We start from the raw sequence: 25,094 nt of genomic DNA, 5'->3' as shown, positions 1-25,094 counted from the left end.
GCTCCTGACGCAGGTTGCGGGAGCGAAAGGAGACCCTCGGCGGGGAGAGAACCTCGAGCAGCGGAGGAGGAGGAGGAGGAGGAGGAGGGTTAGGCGGAGGAGCCACCCTCGGCCCTCTCGGCTCCCACTGCCTACTCCATCGCTCCCGCTCCCAGACCGGAGGGGGAGGACGAGGAAGAAGAAGAAGAAGAAGAAAGAGAAGGGGGTGGGGTGTGGGAGAACTGGATGTAAAGATCGGCTGGCGGCGGGGGGGGATGGTGGGAGATTTTTGGTCTCCTCGGCAGCGTCTTTTCAGAAGCGGCGGCGGCGGCGGCGGGAGGAGAAGCAGCCCCGGCGATGACTGCCGCATGTTAATCGCTGCCGCTCGGGTCCCTCGGCTGCTGCGGGAGACGGAGCTCGACTCCGAAGTTGTGCAACTGTGGACCGCGGGAGGCATCTGAACCCCCCTCTCCCCGGACTCGGCGTTTGGGCGCCTGGGTGCGTGCGAAGCCGGGACGCGTCCAGGAAGACCAGCGTTTGGTTCTTCTTCTCCCCTCACCCTCCATCCACCCCCTCTCCGTTTTCCATGGCTGTGTAGCAGAAGAAAGGGGTAAGGAGAGACTTTTTTTTGTTGTTGCTGTTTCCTTGACTGGGGTTTCCACCCTCCTGCTGCCTTCTCTGCGCTTGGGTTGTCCTCCTTTGCCGAGCGCGGCGGGGGCGTCCTCGCCGGGGCCGGGCGGGCTTGCGCCCCGGGCTCCATGGCTGGATGGTGGACGCGGCACCCAGCTGCAGGTTGTTGAGCCACTGATGGGACGATCGCAGGGACCTGCGGTTCCGGAAGGTAATTTATTCTTCTTACTTCCTCATAGTGGTGACCGGCGTCCGCGGGGCGGGCTACCTGGGTGGGTGGGTGGGTGGGGGGTCGTGGGGGATTCACGCACCCTCATCCTCCCACTCACACACTTGCACACACACACACACACACACACCACACACACACACACACACACACACACACACACACACACACTCATCCGATTGTGATGCGGGGCGGGAGGGGAGTCTCTTGGCTGGTGGGCGCTGGGGTTTGGCACCGGTTTTGAGGCTTTTCCAGCTCTTGGGAGATTTGGCGGCCAAGCGGGATGAAGGGGAGAGCAGACCCGGCGCCTTCGCAGTCCCAAACGCGGGGGAATAGGAACGGTTTCCACCCCGGGAATTTCCCCTCCTCTCTCACCCCAAGTGTCATCCTCTGGAGGGGGGGGGGGGGCTGAAAGCTGACCAGGGGGCGCCTTCTCTCCGCCTGCCCGGAGCGGGTGCCGCTGGAGGCGGGAGCAGGCTAGAGGACCCACAGACACCCGGTGAGGAGCTGGGCTCCGGGGTTGTGGGGACCACGGGGTGGCCAGCCTGCCGCGATCCTGCCTAGACACCTGCCTCGGAGCATCCTTGGCTGGGCGGCATGTGCCCCGGTCGCGCCCCGGAGTCGTGGAGCTGAGCTGTCTCCCCGCACCCCGCCCCTTGGGTCCCCTTCACGGCAGTTTGGTTTAGACGCGCTTGTCCAGGCTTTGTTAGGCGGTTTGGTTGGAGGAAGGTGCCACTTTCTTGGGTGGCCCGCGGCGGCGCGGTGTTGGGAGTGGGCACGGGTTGCGGGGGGGTGGGGGCTGTTGAAGGAATCCGGGTGGCGGGGGCACCGGGGCGGGATGGGGAGAGTATTGGTGGCCGCGGTCGGCTGGGTTACAGGTAGGACGGTAGGCGCCACGGAGGAGAAGGCGAGGCTCCAGCCTGCCTCGAAGCGAGGGTGCCCCTGCGCCCCCGCCGCTGGAGTCTGGAGCTAAGCGTGCCAGGCCGCCCCCCCCCCCCCCAGCAGTATAGGTGGGTGGGCGTGTATGTGTGTTTCTGGGGGCGACCTCCCTGCAAGGGTTAGTTGGCGGCGGTGCGGCGTGTGTGCGTGCGTTTCCGTGCGCTCAGGGGAGGGCCGGGAGGTGTTTGCGGGGATGGCAGAGCTGGATGCTACTTGAGCGGAGCTTGCTTGTCAAAATCTCCCGGGATCCGCTTAACTGGAAAATCTGGTTTGAGGAGGCCGCGGGGGCCCCGTGGGGTCTGCGGGGACGCCTCTCGGTGTCCCCCTGTCCCCTTTCCGCCAGCGAGGAGCACCTCCGCGGGATGCGTGCGGCGCGGGAGAGTCTCTGGTGCAGCGCGCATCGCACCCCGGACTGGCCCCGATGGGGACCAGCGGGTAGTGTGGCCATCTCTCTGGCAGACTCAAGTAACCGAGCGAAGCCGGCACAACCCCCGGTCCCTGGAATTCTCCGGCCACTTTCCTCGCTCAGATGGAAACATGTGCTGCTTTATTTATGGCCAGAGATAGCCTAGCAATTGGGCGAACTCCAGCGGGTGAGCCACCCCTGGGTGTCTCCTCCCGGTGCCTGCCTGGGATCCTGCCTGCAGTCCTTAGAGCACATTGTAAACAAGGGTGCCAGCAGCCCTGCCCCAGTCTCCTTCCCAGCGAACCTAGTGGTGTGAGTTGTGTTTACTTTCCTGGGTGGATTACTCATTAGGAAGTATAAGTCTTCTTGCACCTCTGATTTTTACATCCTTCCAGCCGGCGGCTGCTGGGGAAATGAGGAGACGCATAGACTCGGGCAGGAAGAAAAAAAACTGCCTTCTGTGTTTCGCTGTGAAGTAACTAGGCGGTCTGCTAATTTAGTGTCCTAGTGGGCTAGCAAAACTAGTTAAAAGAATGCCATTTTAGAATCTACAAAGACACGCTTCTTTAGTAATTGTTCACTTGGAGAATGTCCTTTATTTCCCTATGAGATTAAACAGAATTTAGCCAGTTTCCCCTGGTACATTTTTCAATCTGTCATGATACTAAATGACCTGGAGTTCCTAGCACCCAGTTTGTACGTGGATTACAGATAGACTTGCCAGTTCTTTTATAGTATAGCCCAAAGAGGTTTTCAGATAATTTGTGTGGAAGTTAAAAGGATATTTTCATGGAAAGATCTCTTAGCTTTGTTTCACACTATCTTTTTTTTTTTTTTTTTGTAACCAAAGCAAGGGTTAACAATATACAAAGATAATCAGTTTTTTAAAACTTGAAACTGCTTTTTAGTTTCAATAATTAAAAGATTAAATGCCTTAGTTGTAGATTACCTCTGGCTGCTTGGGTGTTTGTTGCAAATGGCTATGCTCTATTTTGTTCTAAAAACATAGCACGGCAAATCTAAAAGGGTACTTTGTTTCTAGGTACTATAATGTCTACACATTTCTTTCTCCTTAAAATCTTGACTTCTTGAAAAGCTTAGGTTGCAAAAAATAAAACATAAACAAAAAGGAATACAGAATCCCTGATCCCTGATTTTGATTGTTATATTTTTATGAGTTATTGTTAGTGGTGGTCACCTTAAAAGAAAACTTAAGAGAATTGTGATTCAATTCATGAGAATCCAGCGTCCTATATTTGCTTCATTTCTGGAGGGTAGGTGTTAAAGTCTTTAAACTTGCAAACATTTCTGAAGATGAAGGGATACTTGTCCTCTCATTTTAGGAGATCTAATTGCCATGATTCCAAGTCCATACATTGGAAGATTTGGTCAGGTCTGTTCTTTGTTTCCTAGCAGCATGTTTCCTAGCAGTCCTACATTCCACAGGTCCTGATGTCATGAGGACTGTGTTTGTCCGTGTACTGTGCTGTCTTTAGCTGAAGGTGAACATGTCAGAGTGCTGGGTTGCCATTCCACAGCACTTCTTGATCACTAAATGTCCAATAGCCTGCTCTATTGGTGTGCATGGGTAACTGGACTATTTCTATGAACTCGGGGTACAAGGAATGATTTGTGTAAAGGTTTATGTGAACTCTTTAAATCTTTCCGATAGACATGTTAGGTTGCATCGGGCATCCCTGGCCTGAAGAGCAATAAGCCAACATGGGATTTGTATGATGGGTAAATGCTTTTTAATGTCTCATTTTAAGTTGCTTGATCTGATTATCCTTCAGGTTGAGAGCTCTCCTCACAATATGAATGGAGGATGTTTTAGAAATGGTTGTCTTTATAATGATCTTCTTACATTTTGGAGATTTAAATACTCCTTTTCACTGGGAATAACAGTATGAGATTTACTGGCTCCAGCTACTATGCCTGGCATTGTTTCTGGTAATTAGGCAACATTTGGATGAATTTGATTATCTTTGATTCCTTGGTTAACTATAGCAAAGGAAATCCTAACTAGAAAATAAAAAGCTTATAAGGTCAAAAGGATTGAAGTTAGTCAAATAATATACACAATGCTAAACTGAATTGGTTTTCTGGTCTCATTTGGACCACTTTAACCACTTTTTAAAACTGTTTTTGAAAAGGAATGCCAAGTAGGAGTGACAGTTACTATTAGAAGTGGGTCATTTTTGCCTAGAATTCAGGAAAACTGGTTGTGATTTTTGTATTTAAGAACAAAGAGTGATTTTGAGAAATGCTATGCAGCCTTAATTTAGCATGGTATGAATGGCTAGAGCAGTTGGACTTAAAGGAAGATGCTCTTTCCTCCAATTTTGCAAATGGCTATTTTCCCTTTGATTTCTTAGATTTGCATTACATTCAAAATATGAATTTGCTCACATTGACAGAAGCTGTATTGTAATTTAGCATTTGTTTGCCTTCAAGGACATATTTATGCTTAGATTACTATTGCATCTTTGTCTTTTTCTTTTATGCAAATGCATTTCTTTATAGAATACCCAATTTTATAATAAAATGTAAAACATTCAAATTTGAGTAAGGTCCTTCTGACATTTATTTCCCCTTTGTTATCTCTGTGTGTGCATGTGTGTGCGTGTGTGTGTGTGTGTGTGTGTGTGTGTTGTTAGGGAGTTGTTTATCAGTGGGGAGAAAAATCTAGATTTTTTCCTTCATTGTGATTTTGATATTGTTGTTTATTCATCAGTTTGAGAAAATAGGTAAGTATGTGTCTTGATATCAATTATAAGTTCTAAGATGTGTATATTTCTCCCAACCATTTAATGATACAGTATTACCCTGGTCTGAGTGTCCATGTGGATTAAATGAACTCTACTACTGCAATGGTAGCAGGTGTACTGTTTTTTTCTCTCAGAATTGTGAAGTGTGTTGATGTATTCATGAGTACAAAATATATTTAAAAACTGGCTGTCCTACTCTGAATTAATGAACTTCTCCACTGTTTTAGGGAGTGGGTGAAAGGAGAGAGTTATTCCTATATTTGATCATGACAGATTCTATAGATCTTAATAACTTACGTCTTGTTCATGTCTTGTTGACACTGAAAATAAGAATTTAATGTTAAATGTCTTCATAAGAATGACTACATATATTAGAGGAAGTTAATATTTGGTCCATATTATTCAAGAATTTAAATAGAATGTTGTTGGTGGTAATCTTATTTATTATGAAAATTATCTCTGGGATGGAAAAATAAATCACCGAATTGAATATTTCTGGTAAACTTTTATGGCAGTTATTTTGTAGAGCAGACTACTCCTCTTCTCAATTTGTGTTCTGGGGAAACCTGTGGGTCCCTCTAAGACGCTTTCAGGCCTGTCAGGAGAAAACATTGTCATAATAATGCTAAGATGTGATTGGCCTTTCACTTGAACAAGTGTGTGTGTGTGTGAGGGGGGTGGGGCGGGAGGGGGGAGTTTCCAGAAGGTACATGATATGTGATTACATCATTGCTCTGATGGCATATGCCATGTATTTAAAAGTTTCCTCACTTTATGAATGCATAAGTATTGATAGTTAAAACCAACGTAATCTAAAGTTGTTTTAGGTCATTAATTTTTAAGCATGTAATAGGGTCTTGGGACCAGGGAGTCTGAGAAGTGTTCCAAGATCTGCCTCCTTGTACTCACAAGTCTCACCCCATGTAACCATATAAGAAGCCATCTGGAATGAGAAAACAAGTGGATGGTTCAGTTTTAAAAAGACACAAATAGGTTGGAGGTTTTATTATTTGTCTGACATTTTCATTATTTTCTTTCCATCGTAGAAAGCTTGTCTTGAACTGTTTTGATCCCCAGTTGGTGAAACCGAAGCTTTAAAGCTGCCACATCTCCAGCCTGATGTCCTGACAGTAGCAAAGGAGCTACTGGGAAAATTTAAAATCTAGGCCCCAGGTCTTGAAATTCTGATATCTGGAGAGGCAGAATGGTGTGGTGGTGAAGAGAAGGGTCTCTGGGGCGTGTTTGCTTAGGTTTGATAAGTTATTTGACTTTGGGCAAGATACCCAATCTCTCTATGCCTCAATTTCCTGATAATGCTTTCATGGGTATAACAGTTGTGCCTAATTCATAGGTTGTTGTGAAGATTTAATGAGAAGATATATACAAAGTGCCCCTCGTGGTTCTGGGCACATAATACATAGGCCCCTATTTGCTGCTGTCATTAGTTTTATTATTATCATTATTATTTACTAGGTCTCATGAGGGCTCCAAGAAACATTAATCAACTCCTCATGGGATTCAGATACGTGGTTATGTTTCGCCTCATTGCTTTGGAGCATCATTTAAAACATTATTAAATTTGAAAATTTCAAATAAAAGATAATCTTGGCTTTATTTTTACCTTCCCACTTTAAAAATAATGAGGAGTTGGTGGGATTTAAAAAAAAATATTATGAATTAATAAAATACCTTCCATAACTTGGGCTAAGTTTGCAGTTGGGTAGAGTAGGAATGCCCAATTAAAACTAGATTTCAAAGACCCTAATTGAATATTTATGTATCATGGGAATTATTAGGGAGGAAATCACTTTTCTAAAGTGATATCAAGACAACCCACTACACTCTTAGTCTGTTAATCACTATCGATGCACCACAACAGGCCATTTTCAGGGAGAAGGACCCATGGGGTAATTATATACTGTGGCTCCGTTTATTTGTGAGGGGTAATAAGCCTAATGAACAACAGAAGCTCCACACAGAGATTAGTTTTACTAGAATCTTAATTTTAAAAGTGAACTGTAATACTTCTGAATGGGACTTTGACATCTATTTGAAAATTTATATATATATTTATAAATTATATATTTGAGTATATTCACGACTAGATATTTCCCTTATCCCTGCAAGTACCATAGCACTTGTCTTTTCCAGCTCTTTGGTTAATCTTGATTTACAGTTGTGAAAACAAAATTATATTCTTCAGATGGGCATAGCTGGGTGTTGTCCCTAGTTATGAACTTTTCAGAAATGGCCTTTGGAATGAGAAACAACCCATAACTCTCTAACTCTATTGTTTTTTGTCTATAAATAAAGATAATGGGCCGAAACCAGTTTGGCTCAGTGGATAGAGCGTCGGCCTGCGGACTCAAGGGTCCCAGGTTCCATTCTGGTCAAGGGCATGTACCTTGGTTGCGGGCACATCCCCAGTAGGGGGTGTGCAAGAGGCAGCTGATCCATGTTTCTCTCTCATCGATGTTTCTAACTCTCTATCCCTCTCTCTTCCTCTCTGTAAAAAATCAATAAAATATATTTTAAAAAAAGATAATGGCATCTTCTTTGCTGGTTTGGGGTGAGGAATAGGAAGTAAATAGAAATGTACCTGATAGATTGAGCATTTAATGAATGGAACCTGTTATTAATAGTCATAGTATTATTAGAAATGTCCTTAACTACCATTATTAAAAAATAGCTAACTCAAATATTATTTTCTAAATTGAAGAGTTCTTGATGAGCCAAGAAAATTAATAGCATTTTCTTAAACAGCTGAGAAAGGTTTTATGTCTTTTCCAATTTCCTTTTTTTAACCTTTTCTTAAGTACCTATTTCTGAGCTATTAATCTTAAAAAGTTATGCTCTGCTACTAATTCCCCACCAAAAATCATAATCCTGACAGAAAAAATATTTTTGACAGCCACCAAGTATCGTGTCTGAAGATTGACTTAAATCACATATAAAATGAAAGTAGCAATTTAACTTAAGACATTTTAAATTAAACTCCTGATCATCTTTTCTCATGGCATCAGTAGCTCTTTAAGTTTGAACTGCATCAGAATTTTACACAATATTGTCACCAAATCAAGTCATCATAAACTTTTACGACTTAGGGATTCCAATACTTAAAAAACTTATAATTCCAAAATTCATGTCTTCATCAGAGTGTTATAAATGCAGATGAAGCCTTAAAATTCAGACCCCAAAGTTGCTTTAAAATAGTACAAGTAGGGACATGGTGATAAATACGTCTGAATTTTAGAATTAACATCCGTATTTCAGTGACAATTGCCAATCGAGACGTTCCTGAAACGTGTGACTTTTACCTATTATTACCCAGCATTTCTGTTAAAATGGAAAGTGTACAACATGGTAGGTGGTAAAAATGAATGAAAACATAAGCTGCACATTGGACAGCTGACTTGCTAAGTTGTACCAGACTTAAGTGTTTTAAAGTATAATTCAAGAAAATGAAAGTCAAGTAGAAAGGATACCCCCTTCTGTTTGATCAGTTTGTGTTGGTGTTTATACGTCCCACAGAGGCAGAGTGTGTTACTATTCAATCCAGCCCCAGCAACTCCACAGTAGCCTGAGCCTGTGAGAATAGGGGAGAGACTCAAGCCCAGTTTTTGATGTTCTGCATGGGTGGGTAACCTGAATACTAAAATGCATTCCATTGACAGCTGACCCTGGAAGAGGTTTTTCAACAGTCTCCAGTTTTGTTTTGGTTTGGTTTCTTTCCTCTTTTCCTTTCCTCAAAACTCTTCCAAATTCTGTTGGGTAAGAGGAATTGGTCCTGATGGGCGTCTTTTGTATGAGGTTTTATGTCCGGCATGAATGGAAGGGCTCAACTGGTTTACATTGATATCTTTTTGTTTTTTCAAATTTTTAGTGTTTTTGATTTGTCAATGGCTGATGGTGGTTGTCTGAATCTTGACTCAGAATACTGATCATGACTTCAGGAAGCGGACAAAGAGTCCATTGAGAAATAGTTTTGTGTTAACATGAGGCATGTGTATATCTAGACTTTCTTTTTTATATTGACTTCTAACTGTTGAATCTGTCAAGTTTTAATCATATTATTAACTGAAGTTGACTTTGGAAGAAGGCCTTAGGCAACTGTTTTCTTTTAAAATAACACACTCATTTTTAAAAATTTTAGGCACTTTCAATAGTTAAATTTTACTTCAATTTTTAATATTTTTTTTATGCACGACAGTTAAATATTATTTTACTGTCACTCCAAAATGCTCCAACATCTTAGTTGTTGTATGGACTTCAATTTATAAGATTTGGTAGACTGGGGGTAATTCATTGTTCTTCTTTTACTTGCAAAGACAATTACAACTATCTTTAGGCCAAATGATCAATTTATTGGGAGGTTATTATTTTTCTCACCTACAGAACCTTTGGTGAATGATGGAGGTTCCTCTAGGCATCAAAAATAAAAATAGCATCTTGACTACCACTAGGATGCTGCACCAGTTGCATGTTCCGACCCACTTTTCCTTTCCTCTGCCTACTAGATTCTTTCCCTTTCACCACCATCTGAATTAGGTCCCCAGTTTTAGATCCATCTATTATCACCAGCTTAGTGGGGTGGGTAAAGATATTGCAATTCCTCTGTGCATGGACAAATAGCTTGAAGAAGGAAAGGCTCAATTAATAGAGGGATCTTGTACACAGCAAAAAGGCAGAGGGGCTGATAAAACCTCAATGTCCTCGACAATAATCCTTTGTTAACCGAGACAGATCAGGCGTTGGAGAATTGGTTAGGAAAATCATTACAAATGGGTTTACTCTTCCTGTAAGCAGCCAATGTGATCTTGGAAAATGTTTTCTCAGTTGACCCAGAAAATCCAACAAAAACATGCAAATCAAGGGATTCAAATCTTCAGGTTCAGAAGCACCTAAGGAACTGCCCAAGTTATCAAGGAGGCTGTGCATATCTGAAAAGCCACGAAATATCTGCAAGATGTCATTATATAACAACATATACCATTCCATCACATGATGATGGTGGAGTTGCCATTGTACCAGTGCCAAATGGGCACTGGACACGGGGTTGGTGGTGCACAGAGTGCTGAATTTTTGCTACTCATGCCAGAAAAGGCAGAGAGTAATGCTGGTCTGACACGTTTAAATGTGGATTATTTAGGCATTGAGTACCTCCAGGTGAATAAAGCCCCTGAGATATGCCATTGGCTGTAGAGCTCATGTTTTAATTAAATCATGTGTGAGTTCCACCAGCCAATTTATGATGACACTTGATGGAAAGGAGCAACCAGAAGTGGAGGTTGCACAGAAGAAAAAGTTATCCCAGATGAAACTAAAGAAACAGAAACCTATTGAATAAGAATAAATGCAGCCCTCGCTGGTTTGGATCAGTGGATAGAGCATCGGCCTGCGAACTGAAAGGTCCCAGGTTCGATTCTGGTCAAGGGCACATGCCTGGGTTGTGGGCTCGATCCCCAGTGGGGGACTTGCAGGAGGCAGCCGATCCATGATTCTCATCATAGATGTTTCTATCTCTCTCTCCCTCTTCCTTCCTCTCTGAAATCAATAAAAATATATTAAAAAAGAATAAATGCAGCATAAAATAAATGCGGATAGAAGTAAAAGAAAAAATGGATTTGTAGGTATGAATCTATCTATCTGAGATATCTATTTGACTCCGGCTAGTGTACTTGTTATGTCATGCTACTGATGGGCATATGTATTTGTTCAAGTTAATCTATGTTTAGAGACAGAATATTCAAAAGTACATCAAGTAGGATATTTTAAATAATTGAGTTTGGATAACTTTATTAGTTATCTAAAGAATCCAGTGAAAACATACTCCAATCTATCTAGTAATAATGTTATTCAAATGGCAGACCTATAATATGGATCCATTATTACAAAATCTAGCATCTGGGTAGTGTTTTATGCTGACACCTGACTAGTTGAAGTGAAATGGTGTTTTAGAGATGTTATTTGTATAAGTTGGGAAACCTCCTTTATTTATTTATTTTTTATTACTCACAAAATTGTGTTGACTTTTTGTTTTTATTTGTAAGTGCCAACCCAATATAAAAAGTAACACATAATATAATTTGGTGAATTTTCAAAGGTTAGTTGAACTCCCACGTATCTCTCTTGCAAATCCTTGAAAAAGAAGGAGCACTAAAAATTAGAAGGCTGTCAACATTGTACTTTCATGATTTGGCATTATTAAGCAAACTTTGCGAGTATTTCTTTTTTTAGGTGCATTTGATTAAATGTGTGATCTTATCTTGGTGAAATAGCCTGCTGGGCTGCCGACAGTAGTGTTCAGAAATGAAATTTGCTGAGAGCCTCTGAGCAGACATTTATTCAAGGAGACCTTTCTTGAATAATGGATGATAGTGAGATTGCAGTGCTACGTGTGTGTGTTTTATTCCTTGAATATAGGGGTGTTGAGATAGAGCAACAACAACAAAAAAGTAATGGGATATGAAAGAAAACATTAGGTTCATAAATGAGAACTTAACCTACTTTATTACAAATGAATGTTCAATCTGTATGAGGGACTCATAGTATCAATGTCAGAGGATGGTATGCTAGTCCATCTGTTTTGTGTTAGTAATCTTTCTGTGTTATTTCCTGTCCTGCTACTCTCCCTTAGCTTGGTAGATATTACTCTGGAGTTCTTGCTGCTATCCCAGTGTGTATCATTTATGCAGCTCTTTTGATTCCACTTGGGTACTACTAATAGTTTAGATTCCCATTCATTCTTCTCCATGCAGCTTATTCTAGTTGAATGATGATAATTTAGTATTTTTTATTTCTGATTGTAGTAGTGCTCATCCTACCTAATAAAATGGTAATATGTAAATTACCATCACTCCACTACACCCAGGATTGGGCCAGAGGGAGGTGCAGGGGGCGGGACTCGGGGTGGCCAGGGTAGCCGATTGGGCCAGTGGCGGCGCGAGCTCAGCATCTGCACCATGGCTGTGCTGCGGAACAGAAGGGGCCTCTGGGGCAGCGAGCTCACGTCCCGCCGCGGACCATCAGTGCCTGTCTGCTCCGGCACCAGGCCTTTCGGAAGCCTCCGCCGAGCTGGAGGCTTCTGAAAGGCCTGGTGCACCAGCGGACAGGCACCCAGCTCCACTGCGATCGAAAGCGAAAGCGTGTAGGGGACACTACACGTGCATGATTCAATCATGCACTGGGCCTCTAGTGTTCAATAATTGTGAAATATAGAGATACTAAAGAAAAACAGAAATCATCTAATCTACATATATAAAAGCCTAAGCGACCGAACGACCGGTTGACTGGTCGCTATGATGTTCACTGACCACCCAGGGGGCAGGTGCTCAATGCAGGAGCTGCCCCCTGGTGGTCAGTGTGCTCCCACAGTGGGAGTGCTGCTCAGGTGAGTGAAGGGCGCCAGAGGCAGTGCTCACGGCTGGTGAGCACCTGCTGTGGTGGCATGATCCTCTCCAGATCAGAAATGACTAGGCGCAAGCCCTTGGCAGGCCCAGTGAGGCCTGGATGAGTGGGAGCAGCAGGCTAGAGTGGCAGGTGGCGATGGACTGCACGTTTTGGCCCTATCCCCACAGGCCATGCCCATGGACCCCATTGGTGCACGAATCTGTGCACCGGGCCTCTAGTATATTATAATACAGTGGTACCTTGCATTGTTCACAGAGATTATTTCACACATATTTTTAACTTGATTATCCATGTATTTTATTCATGAAATATCTGTATTTTATGTGTGTTTGTTTTAGTGGAATTAAAGTTAAATTAGATATATACCCAGTTCTTATAATTCTCTCCTATTTCCCTGTGCCATTATTTTTGAAAGCATCCTTTTTAATATTGTAAAATATTTCATCATGTGGATATACTGTGATTTATTTAAGCTTTCTTTATTCCTGTGGATTGTTGTATTTTGCAAGGATAAGCTTGGCCTATTCTCTGGTGATTTCTGTAGCACAGATTCCTTGAAGTACAATTACTGGGACAGAGAGTAAATAATTAGTTTGACTTTAACTACTTGGGTACAGTGATTCCCATGCATCATTGTCCTCTGTGTATATCTGGTCCTCCTAACTTTTTGGAAATTTTAAAGAATGCTAACTCTCAGTTATGTATAGGGAGAAAAGATTAGTAACTTAAATGGTGTGGCAGTTCTGAAGAATTACTAACTCATATATATCAATATATAAAAGCTGAGATCAGTAAAATAGTAGTAAAAATGAAATTTGCTAGCTGTTAACATTTTAAAATAGGATGGAGCCTAATGTCTTTGAATTTAATGTAATATTAAAACAAAACTATACAATGAAACTGATTTATGAAGAATTAAGAAATCCACCATCCACTTTATGTCCCCATAAACTTTCATAGTTAAGTCCTCTGCTCTGAATGGACGTCTTATCTCTTAAGTTCATCTAAAACATGAACTTAAAGTTCTTAACCAAAGCGCTTATGGAACAAGGAAATTGGTGGGCTTTGTTTGGGCAGTTCTAAAATTTAAGTACAAAAAGTAGGAGTACATTGTCAGTAAACACATAATAATTGAAGGTTGTCTATAGAATGAGAGGTCATAAAGAAAATGAAACAGAACATTATGGCTTATAATTAGTAAATATGACTCAACTTTTGCTAAGTGTAAGTTTAGTTAGAGATCTACCCATAGGAATAAGAGTGAAGTACAAAATATGAGGTGTTTAGTAACTCATAAGTCAAATGGGAAAGAAAAACAGCAGGTGTATAATGTGACTTTTTATCATTTCTACAATAATTAAGTACCTACTGTATTTGATTTCATTAGTTCATTCTTTGGCCAAAGAGACTAACAGTTATATTTTAAGCAGAATCTTTGTGACTTCTGCTTTCAATTATAAAGACATGTATTTAAGGTATGTTTCCAGCATTCAGATTGGAAGTCTATTCTTCTCTTTCTATATTTTCTTTAAATCTGCATCAGAACATATTTATAGGACAGTTTAATGCTTGATTAAGAAATGAGTGTATAGCTGGATGGATGTACTTCATGGACCTAGAAGAAACAACTGAATGTGAAAGCAGTTTTTGAAGTTACTATTGAAAGATAAATTCAAGTGCCATTGAAAATTGCTCTGTATCTGCTTGTGAAATAATGAAGGCATGGAAGGCATCTTAAGAGGCACATACTTGCACACTCATTTCTTAAACACTTTAAAAAATATTTTTAAAAATTTAAAAATGTCCCCATTTGCTAATCAAGAGAAATAAAATTTCATTTATGCAAGACGAGTAATTTCTAGAAATCTGCTGTATAATTCTGTTGCTGTAGTTAACAGTATTGCATTATATACTCATAAATTTGTTAAGAGGGTAGATCTCATGTTAAATGTACTTACCACAATAAAAGTTAAATTAATGTTTCAAGAACTGTGGTAACTTGCCCAAAAGGACATGGTTGGTTTATAGCTTCTGCTTTCAAGGAATTTCTGTCTTGCCCTTGAGGATTCCCATTTCTGATTTCAGGTATGGCATTGTCACTAAGTAGCTACATCACATCGATCATATAACTTCTTCAGTTTCTTTTGTAACTAGGGGATAGGCCTTGGGGTTCTTTCTCTCTAAAACAGCCATAAGATAAAATCCCATATAATAAAAGGGTAATATTCAAATAGACCGAACAGTGGAACTACGGGTCACTATGATGCGCACTGACCACCAGGGGCAGACGCTCAAAGCAGGAGCTGCCCCCTGGTGGTCAGTGTGCTCCCACAGGGGGAGCTGAGCTCAAGGCTGGGGAGCGGGCCTAAGCACATCCCCCGAGGGCTCCCAGACTGTGGGAGGGCGCAGGCCTGGATGAAGGACCCCCCCCACCTCACCCAAGTGCAGGAATTTCGTTCACCAGGCCTCTAGTAAAATAATAAAGCTCATTATAGTAGAATACCTCTGCTTGAAAGTTTACTTTATCAAAAATCTTAATGGGCAGTTGATTTTATAAAAAAATTCATATTACATCCTTGTTAAAGAGCTAACCCACAGTACTGCCTGTGGTAATAGCATATTTTAACAAGATAAAATAGGTTAGACATTTCTTTTGGTGGAAGTTTAAAAATAAATTGACACTAAATTATTTTACATTCTTTTAAAAAACATTAATATTCTAGCCCGGCCAGCATGGCTCAGTGGTTGAGCATTGACCTATGAACCAGGAGGTCATGGTTCCATTCCTGGTCAGGGCATATGCCTGGGTTGCGGGCTTGATCCCCAGTGGGGAGCATGCAGGAGGCAGCCGATCAATGATTCTCCCTCATCATTGATGTTTCTGTCTCTCCTTCTCCCTTCCTCTCTGAAATCAATAAAAATACATTAAAAAACATTAATATTCTAATAAAGTTTTCTCGCATTCCTCTACATTATAGTTCTCTACTATTACACTTTTAAAAAATCCTCACCTGAGGATATGTTTTTATTGTTGAGAGAGAGAGAGAGAGAGTGACATTGATGTGAGATAGGAACATCTATTGGTTTCCTCCTTCACTCATCCTGAACAAGGATCTTGCCCAGGTATAGTGCCCTGACCAGGAATTGAGCCCGAAAACTTTGGTGATGCTCCAATTAACTGAGCCACCCGACCAGGTTTTGTTTTCTTCCTTCCCTCCCTCCCTCCCTCCCTCCCTCCCTCCCTCCCTCCCTCCCTCCCTCCCTTCCTTCCTTCCTTCCTTCCTTCCTTCCTCTTTCTTTCACAGTAAATGATTATATGATTTTATATATTTTCTTATAACATCTTTCTTTTCTTTATGTTTACAGATAAAGTAATTCTATGCCCTGAGTTTTAGGTCGAGGGCACTGTTATCTTAGAATAAGACAATTACAACGTCTCTTCATTTATAAAACAGAAGTGTATACATTGAGTATTGAATACTCACTGTTTTCTCCCCCCCCCCCACAATTGAATTTACTTATATAAAATTATTACATATTATTTTAAGGTTTAAGGACCAGCTTGCATTAACCTAGTAGTTCTACATTAGATGATTTTTACTGAAAGTAATAAGAACAATGTAGAGAAATATAACATATAAAATAAAATGTATATTATTGAGAAGCAAAGAGTAAAGAAGAAGGGAGCCTAAGCTCCCTCTCTGTATGACCCTGGAAAAGTGACTCGGCCTCCGCATGCCTCAGTTTCCTCACGTGTAAACTGGGAATACAAATAACACTTGCCTTTCAGAGTTATGGTGAGGATGATCTGAGATAATGGACATAAATCATATAGCACATTGGTAGCTTTTATTGTTTGTGTTAATTTTTTTTAATCTGTTGTTGAAACAGATATCCTCTCCCAAATGGGCCTCTAATTGTTCTGCTTTTTTTCCTGCAGTTCTCTAAAGATCAGCTTCATTTAATCATTGTGTATTTTTTTTTTTCATTCACTATGTACTTGTTAGCATCAAATGCCTGCAGGATGCTGGGGATATGGAACATAGCATGGCAGAAAGAGCCTCTGATTTTATAGGAATTGCAAAATCATGGAGATAAAGAGATATCAAGCAGTGTATCTATCATTAATTAATTAGTTAAAATTGTGGCAAGTGCTACAAAGGTCAAATCCAGGATGCTATGAGAGTTATAGCAGCAGGATCAGACCTTGTCTGAGCTGGGGGGTGAGAGGGATATGGAAATACATCCCAGATCAAATAACATTTGAACTGAGATGAGAAGGTTGAGTAGGCAGCCCTCGAGACTGTGCTGGGTCACTGCTCCCTTCAAATTCTGTCATCGGAAGAGCTGATCCCAGTTCCAAGCCCGTTCTAGCCAAGGAGGTTAATAGAGCTGAGTAAAGGGAAGAAACTTGAGCATAGTTGCCTTGATTTGTCAATCAAGGCAACACACCTTCAGTTGTCATTTTACAGAGAGAGTGAATCAACAGAGTATGTTTTAATTATCAGTTTCCTGCCTGCAATATTAAATTTCAGAATTATCATCAAACTAGTGGCCCAGTGCACTAAATTCGTGCACATTAAAAGGGAATCAATTAGAGGAAATATTTTAATATTGCTATTTGCCCTTTCTCTATAATAGAAGTGTCAGAGATAAAAGAAAATTAGTAAAATGTATATGAAAATCTTCCTCCTGTCAGAGTCTGGGGCGCACTGCAGGACCAAGAGTCAAATCCCTGCCCACACTTCAAAAACACAGGAGACCCAGACCCGACCGGCCCCACCCCCATTGGCTGAGACCCAGACCCGGCCGGCCCCACCCCTGTCAAGCCCCTCTGGGCAGGGGGTGCAGCCTTAGGTCTTCCAGTCTGGCTCCGGATGGGGGTACGCAGCCTCAGATCCCCCGGCCCGGCACTGGGGTCGGGGGTGTGTGGCCTGAAGTCCCCTGGCCCGGCGCTGGGGTGGGGGGCACGACCTGAGGTCTCTAGGCCTGGCGCTGGGGTGGGGAGCACAGCCTGAGGTCTCCTGTCAAGCCCCGCGGGGTGGGGGTCATGGACTGAGGTCCCTTGCCCCGGCCTGACGCCATGCAGCCTCAGGTCCCTGCTGTTCGGTCATGACATTATGGCGTCCCAGGTAATTTGCATATTCCTCTATTATATAGCTAGATAAACTATTAGCTGACCATAAAGAATGATCAGACACTGTACATCTGAGATGAGAAAAATTCTTAATATCTATAAAGCGTGCTCCCTCAAAATGTATACGCACTTTGAATGATTATAAAGTCAGTGTTTATGAACATACAGTTCATTTTCAAAATGTAAAAGAATCTACAGAAATGAAATATTTTTTTTCCAATGCCTGTTTTCAGACTGATGGCTGTTCTGATCCAGGCACTGCTGATAACTGGAAGCAATGGAATCGCAAACATCGGGAACCGTTTCACTCAGTATTTGTGTGCCTTCAATTCATCGACCTTGCTGATTTTGTACCATAAACTTTATCTTTTATGTAACACCATAAAAAGAAGTTTAGTGGCACTTTAGGATAAATTTTCTTTGTTCAAAGCTTCACCTGTTATTTCAAATCAGTTAAACCTGAAAAGGAGTGAAAATTAAGTGAGTTATCAGCAGTTAAAGTGTGTATACATTTTTGCGGGACACTTTATCAATAAAGAAACCAAGATTTAGTCTTGGAGATATGAATCTGTGTGTTTGTGAATGGGAGGGAGTTTTACTCTAGATTAGAAGATTGGTTTCTACTCATTCTTATTCTGACTTCTCCCCACCCCCATTAACTTATTATGCGTCTGGTGTCTTCAGTCCTGAGGAACTCTGTAGAAATGGAGGAACTCTTTAGGAATACCGTTGCTAAAGTTTGGCAGTGTTATCGTTGTGACTTTCTACTTGTCAAACGACAGTAGTAAAGTATCAATCTGGGCCCTGGCCTAGTCGCTCATTTGGTTAGAGCGTCGTCCTGATATGCCAAGCTTGCAGGTTTGATCTCAGATCAGGGCATATACAAGAATTAACCAATGAATGCATTAACAAGTGGAACAACAAATCGGTGTTTTTCTCTCTTTCTTTTGTTAAGATAAATGTGGTATTTCCACCTAGTAGAGATAGTAGACTTTGTCATCTCTCCACTGCTAGTATTGAGCTTATTATTTAAAATTTTAGGAGACTTTGTCATCTCTCCACTGCTAGTATTGAGCTTATTATTTAAAATTTTAGGATGCTTTCCACAGCATGTCATAAACAGCTGATTCCATTATTATGTAGAATAAATCATTTAATACTAATAAAATAATGGCAAATTATGGTCTAGAAAAGAGATGATATTAGTTTAAGAGTTTGAGGAAAATGATGAATAAGTGTGGTTTAAGAACATTGTCTTACTGGAATAACATTTTTACTAGTAATATAGGAAAAATACTATAGTGAGAAGATAGTACATTTGGAATCAATCTTTTTCATCCATTTATCAACAAATATTCTTGCATGCTTCCTATGCTAAAAATATTAAAACAAGTGTGATAGATATTAGAAAAGGGAAATACTGAATTTTATGAGAACATTTGACTCAGAGATCTCAGACCTTCCAGATGAGAGGTTTTCTCATCCTGCTAAGCCCTAGAGGATATGCAGGAATTAGCCAAGGCCTCGAGTAAGAATGAGCTTAGCTCACGTGAGAAACTCAGAGAAGGTCCTAGTAGTTAGAATGAAAGGATTGAAGGAGGCAGTGACATGAAATTTGACTGGGAAAGTCAATGGGAGTCCAGGATTCGTAGTGCTTTCTTAAGGTAAATTATTTTGGACTTTATCTTAGGAGCAATGGGAAGTCATTAGAGGTTTTAAGCAGGGCAATAATAAGATCAGATTTTCATTTTACAAAGATCATGTTAGCTGTTCTGTGTAGATGTAATTGGAGGAGGCATCGGTTGGGGATGAGGAGAGACCAGTTAGATGAGTGCCCAAGATCCTGCCATGCCCCTTCTCAGCTGCAAAGTGTAGGCTAGAGCCTGCCTCTTTCTGGCCTCGGTGGGTTCATGTATAAAGAGGTTTGCATTCAATAATATCCTTTTCGACTCTGATATACTGCACCCTAATTTCATTAGAAAGACATGGAGGAGCTAAGTGATAGTGATCATTGTTCAAATGACCTTATCTGAACTTGTTGCTTTTACTGATCTTCCTATTGATACACAGTTTTAATGCTGTATCCAATTGTTTAATCAGGTTTATTTTTTATCTGAAAGTTAAAATTCATTCTTTGGAGACCTATAATATATGTACCTAGAGTTGATATGGAACGTTTGTATTTTACTTTATTTTTTATTTTTGTAAGCCTCATCTGAGGATATGTTTTTATTGATTTTAGAGAGAAAGAAAGGGAGAGGGAGAGAGGAGAACATTAATGTGAGAGAGAAACATTGATCGATAGCGTATATTTGTATTTTAAATGCTGCATACAAATCCAACAGTCAGATGTTGGAACTACAGTTAATTTGGTTAAGAGGGTTCAAACTACAGTTCTTTTCTTTTGGCCAAAGTGACTTACTTATAAATCCTCATTATTGAAGTCATTTAAAGCCATTTCTATTTTCACAATATCTGAAAAGAGAATAACACACATCTTAAAACACTACAGTGGTCTTATAGTCTGAGTGACAGATGCAAAAACGTTGATTATATATTATTTAAGGAATTCTAAGACATTTTACTCTTATATCTTTCATTAATAATTTAAATATTTTATCTTCCCCTTGTGTTCTGTCCTCTAATTCCTCGTAGCCCTTTGTTACCGTATATGTCTTTTATGGAATTATGACAGCCTACCATGGCTCTTGATTATTTCTCTTGCTTTATACCTCTATGGAAATGTAAATTCATTGAAGGCTGATGCTGCTTTTACTCTTCTCATAACCTGGAGTCCCAGGTTATGTAAATGTGGTTTGTGTTTTATGTTGATAGGTTGTTTCTTTTTAAGGTGGGGTGTATAATGTGTTAGATAAAGCATTGTACATGAAATGCATCTTGTACCATTTATTTATTTATTTAATATATTTCTTTATTGATTTAAGAGAGGAAGGGGGGGGGGAGAGAGAGAGGGGAGAACATCAATGATGCGAGAGAATCACTGATTGGCTGCCTCTGGCATGGCCCCTACTGAGGATTGAGCCCGCAACCCAGCCATGTGCCCTTGGCCAGAATCGAACCTGGGACCCTTCAGTCGTCTGCCGGCTGACTCTCTATCCGCTGAGCCAAACCGGCTGGGGCACATCTTGTATGACTTAAAAAATTAATAACACAGACACTATTAACTTGGCTGTGTTCATGAGACAGTAATTTAGGACATGAGCGTTAGGGTCAAATGAACTGGAGCCTAAATCTTGGAATTATTATGTAACACAAGTGCGACTTTTGGTAATTTTCAGAGTCTCAGTTTATTCTCTGTATCTTTGGGCTAATGATACCTGTTACACAGTGGGGTTGTGAGAATTAAATTAGTTCCTGTAATATAATGCACTGCCATAGTTTTGGTTATTATTTATGAGAATCAGATGAGAAAAACTAGGAGCGGAAAACAGTGACTCAAGCCATTTCCTTTTTTCCTTTGCTCCCCAACTTTTTGTGAGATTGACACCACATTTTATATCTGTTGCCTTCCATCTTCATGGTCTTCCATTTGGAATCATTTTGTCATGTTACTTCATGTAATCCACGCTATCTTTTCTACCTCTGACATATTCTGAAAGGAATGATTATCTAGCAATTTATGAGATACAAAACAGGCACTGTCAAATAAGGATGCAGAAATGCCTTTATTACTTACTAGAAACCTGGTGCATGAATTTGTGCACAGATGGGGTCTGGCTGGCCAGCTCCGATGGATGCCCATCGGGCCGGGCTGGCGGGGGGGGGAAGGGGCTAGTGGTGGTTGGCCAGCAGCCCCCCTGCCCCGATCTGGGTGTTGAGGGCTGATCGGGGGCCAGACCAGCCAGGGGGATGGCGATTGGGGCCCGGATCAGGCTGGTTGGCTGCCGCAGTGTGCATCAGCCATTTGTTGTTCCAGTCGTTCTGGTTGTTCCACCATTCTGGTTGCTGGGCTTTTATATATATAGATTTCTCATACACACACTGAGTGGCCAGATTATTATGACCACCCCATCAGTACTTTGTTGGGCCACCTTTTGCCTTAATACTGCGGCGATTCTTCTTGGCATTGACTCCATGAGATGTTGAAAGGTATGCGAGGAATCTGACACCATGCCTGATGAATAGCACTGTCCAGTTCTGTGAGATTTGATGGTTGTGGAACCAGCTGCCTGATGGCTCTTTTAACTTCGTCCCACAAATGCTCAATTGGATTGAGATCTGGTGATTGTGGAGGCCACTAAGCAAGGTAAAGTCTCCCTCATGTTCTTGAAACCACTCTTGCACAATATGAGCACTGTGGCATGGCGCATTGTCTTGTTGGAAGAAGCCATATCCATTGGGACATGCCATCAACATGATAGGATGAACTTGATCAGCAACGATACTTAGGTATGTTGTGCTATTCAGATGTTGTTCCACACGAATTAAAGGGCCCAAATCATGCCAGGAAAACATGCCCCAAACCATAACACTGCCCCCACCAGCCTGAAGGGTTGTACTCATGCATGTGGGGTGCATGCTTTCATGCTGTTTCCGCGAAATTCTTACTCTGCCATCTGCGTGATGCAACTGGAAATGTGATTCATCAAACCACATGACTTTTTTCCAATGCTCGACTGTCCAATCCTTGTGTTCCTGTGCGAATTGGAGATGTTTTATCTTGGTAACTGCAGACAGCGAAGGTGTTCGAACAGGCCTTCGGCTTCCATATCCCATACGATGTAGTGTACGGCTAATTTGCCTGCAAACATCAGGTGGTCATAATAATCTGGCCACTCAGTGTGTGTGTGTGTGTGTGTGTGTGTGTGTGTGTGTGTACACACTAGTGGCCTGGTGCATGACAATTCATGCATTGGAGGGGGGGTGTCCCTCAGCCTGGCCTGCCCCCTCTCACAGTTCGGGAGCCCTCAGGGGCGGGAGGCGACCTGGCGATCAGGGGAAGGTTATGCCCCATCACACTGCTGCTGCTGCCACTGCCAGCAGCACAAGCCTCAGCCGGCCCTGGTTACCTGAGCCTCAGGCCGGGCCTGGGCAGCTGGGAAGCCACCATCCGATGCTTGCCTGCGCCTTGGGCAGGCCCTGGGTGGCTGGGGGCTGAGGGGACTGGGTTCTGCCATCTTGTGGCTGTGGGCGCCGCCATCTTTGAGGGCGGGGCACTCAATTAGCATATTCCCTCCTTATTGGCTGTGGGCGCTGCCATCTTTGCGACAGCGTGAGGATAATTAGCATATTCCCTCTTTATTAGATAGGATAATAAAGTATAATTTGTATACTTAGTATTTCAGGTCAGACATAGTCTTCCCTTTACCCCAATGTGCATTACCCCTTAATCAACTATATTTAGGATTTGGAGAAAATTGCTTATTTGAAAAAAGGCAGTTTAAGAAAAACACTATTACCATCACCAAAAGTATGTTACAGAGGATAGAGTATGAGCTCAGAGTCCTTTATCTTGAATAAGTTTCTCTCATGTTGAATGGAGTTCAGTTTTACAAACATATATGACACAAGGAGGAATACTAATTAAGTAATATTAAGCATATTTATTGGCAATTTTAGAAAAAAAATATACCATTTACATGCATGATAAAAATGGTATAGTTTTACAAACGATTTGGAAGCCAGGTGTTCTGAAAGCAATTTCAGATGTGTGTGAACTAGGACTTGGTGCCCTTTGTACTTGGCCTGTGCAAACTTGCTCTTCATATGTACAGATATACTCTTGTAATATGATGTCAATATTTGTGTCCTCTTGAAGAACTGCTACTTCATTATAAGATATTCTCTGTTCTCTAATTATAGTATGTAGAAGAGATACATTTTTAAACCTCTCTTGACAGCTGAAAGGGCTTTTTGAAAGAACTTAAACACCCTTAAGTTATTGTTCTGGCTAACCAAACTTTACTTATAATCCTAACTTCTCTAACAGCGAATTAGTAATTTTTCCATGAGCTTTTGAGCCTCTTATTGGAATTAATACTTGCGTAATTAAATTGTCTTATTTTTTTCTGGATGTTGGTTTAAAAATTATTGTTAAACACAGCATGATATAGTTAAACATATTTTAAAAAACTTATTTTGAATGATTTTGGGTAATTGTAGCAAACCAGATGTTGCTAAATTCTTATTTAATTAGAGATAAAACATATTCTCAATATAGTTTTGTCTAGCTGTCAGATTAGATAAATGAATCCATTTCAATCAGCATGTTCCTAGTGGAAAAAAGGGGGGATAGAATAACATTTTTCTAGCTACATTTGTTGAAAATAACTATTCATCTTATATGTGGTTAAAATCATGCTGTGCCAATTCTATCATAACCAGGATTGCAGAGAAGCCTTTTAGATTTTTTATTTTTATGAATTTCACGTCTTTTTATCCTTCTGGAGGCATTGAATTAGATTCTACTTTTCATTTAGATTATAGGCCCATGTAGGTTTGTGCTAATCTTAAAGTATTTTGAAGCTACTTGTTGAGACACTATTGTGTAGTTTACTCTCCAAATATAACACTGTGCATAGTCAAGATTCTTTTTCCTCCCAAACCTAAACCTCTGTCTTTACCTTTCTTTTAAATCTGTTGTCATTCATGGGGGAAATTTAAATATGAATATTTTATGCATCCCCTGTTCTGTTTTGTCCTATAGCATTAGCTAAGACAAACTGTTTCCAGAGCTGTGCTTACTGGTCAGAAAATTGTGCATAACATAAAACACTAAAGGAAAACAAAACCCATACTAACCAAACAAAGTAAAATAAGGTATAAGGCCAAAATAATGTTAATTTCAAGCTCCATTAGAAATGCTAGTGAGAAGAATGGCAGGAAATCATGATAGGTACAGGGACTAAGTTGGTAAGGAATGAGTTTGCATATTCTAGTCTTCTTATTGTGCAGTCAAAAAAAGTGGGAAGGAAAACACACACCAGAAAGTGAGTATTCCCCTTAATATAGTATCAACAACCTCACTTTTTTTATAGTAATAAGAATTTTGAATTTAAATAGTCTTAGGGGCCTCCAGTATTGTTATATACAAGGGGTGTTATAGGTGTTTGATATTATGGGTGTAAGTTTTGTTTTTTTGTCCAGTGTACGGAAAGCTTGTAGGGAAAATGGTTAGCATAGCAGAAAACCACAATGAGCTGTGATAATTACCAGAGCTAATTGATTGTTCCAGTTTATGTGGATGTTTATCTAGGCTATTTACCGAGGTAATATAAGAAGTAAAGATTGAAGTTGGAATTTTATTTCCACCTTTAAGAATAAATCCTAAGAATGAGTCTCAGATTTTTTTTTTTTTAAAGACAGATTCTCTCTGTCATCTCAAGGTTTTTTTCATGTCCTCTTCAGAAAGCAAGTTTTGAAAAGGTTCTTAATTGGTGGATAGAACATTGGTTGGGAGCATTTCACAAAATTCTTTTTGGAAAGACATTAGACTGATAAGGAAAAGGGGGAAAATCATAGATATAGTTTTATTTCCTCTTGCTTTTACTGTGGCATTTTGAGGAAAGAGTAGAACACATAGATTGGCTCTCTGCACTGTTACAGATGGATACTACCTACAATGTGAGCAATGAG

The 25,094-nt window shown here is 41.0% G+C and overlaps 1 protein-coding gene across 9 annotated transcripts in view; it reads left to right on the top strand.

Annotated features, from left to right (window-relative positions):
* Nucleotides 1-267: 267 nt before the first annotated feature.
* The window catches only part of ADGRL3 (adhesion G protein-coupled receptor L3), a 761,705-nt gene continuing 736,878 nt past the window's right edge, over nucleotides 268-25,094 (top strand). For 8 of the 9 annotated variants that reach the window (XM_079770928.1, XM_079770927.1, XM_079770926.1 and 5 more), the window contains exon 1: nucleotides 268-820. The gene's annotated coding sequence lies outside the window, so the exon portion shown is untranslated. The remainder of the gene's footprint in view (nucleotides 821-25,094) is intronic. The other variant, XM_079770921.1, reaches the window with a different exon arrangement.

The sequence above is a fragment of the Cnephaeus nilssonii genome (genome assembly GCF_951640355.1).
Source record: "Cnephaeus nilssonii genome assembly, chromosome: 1".
In the NCBI taxonomy this organism is placed as follows: Eukaryota; Metazoa; Chordata; class Mammalia; order Chiroptera; family Vespertilionidae; genus Cnephaeus; species Cnephaeus nilssonii.
Note: the sequence above shows the minus strand (reverse complement) of the source record. Positions and strands in the feature narration are given on the sequence as shown.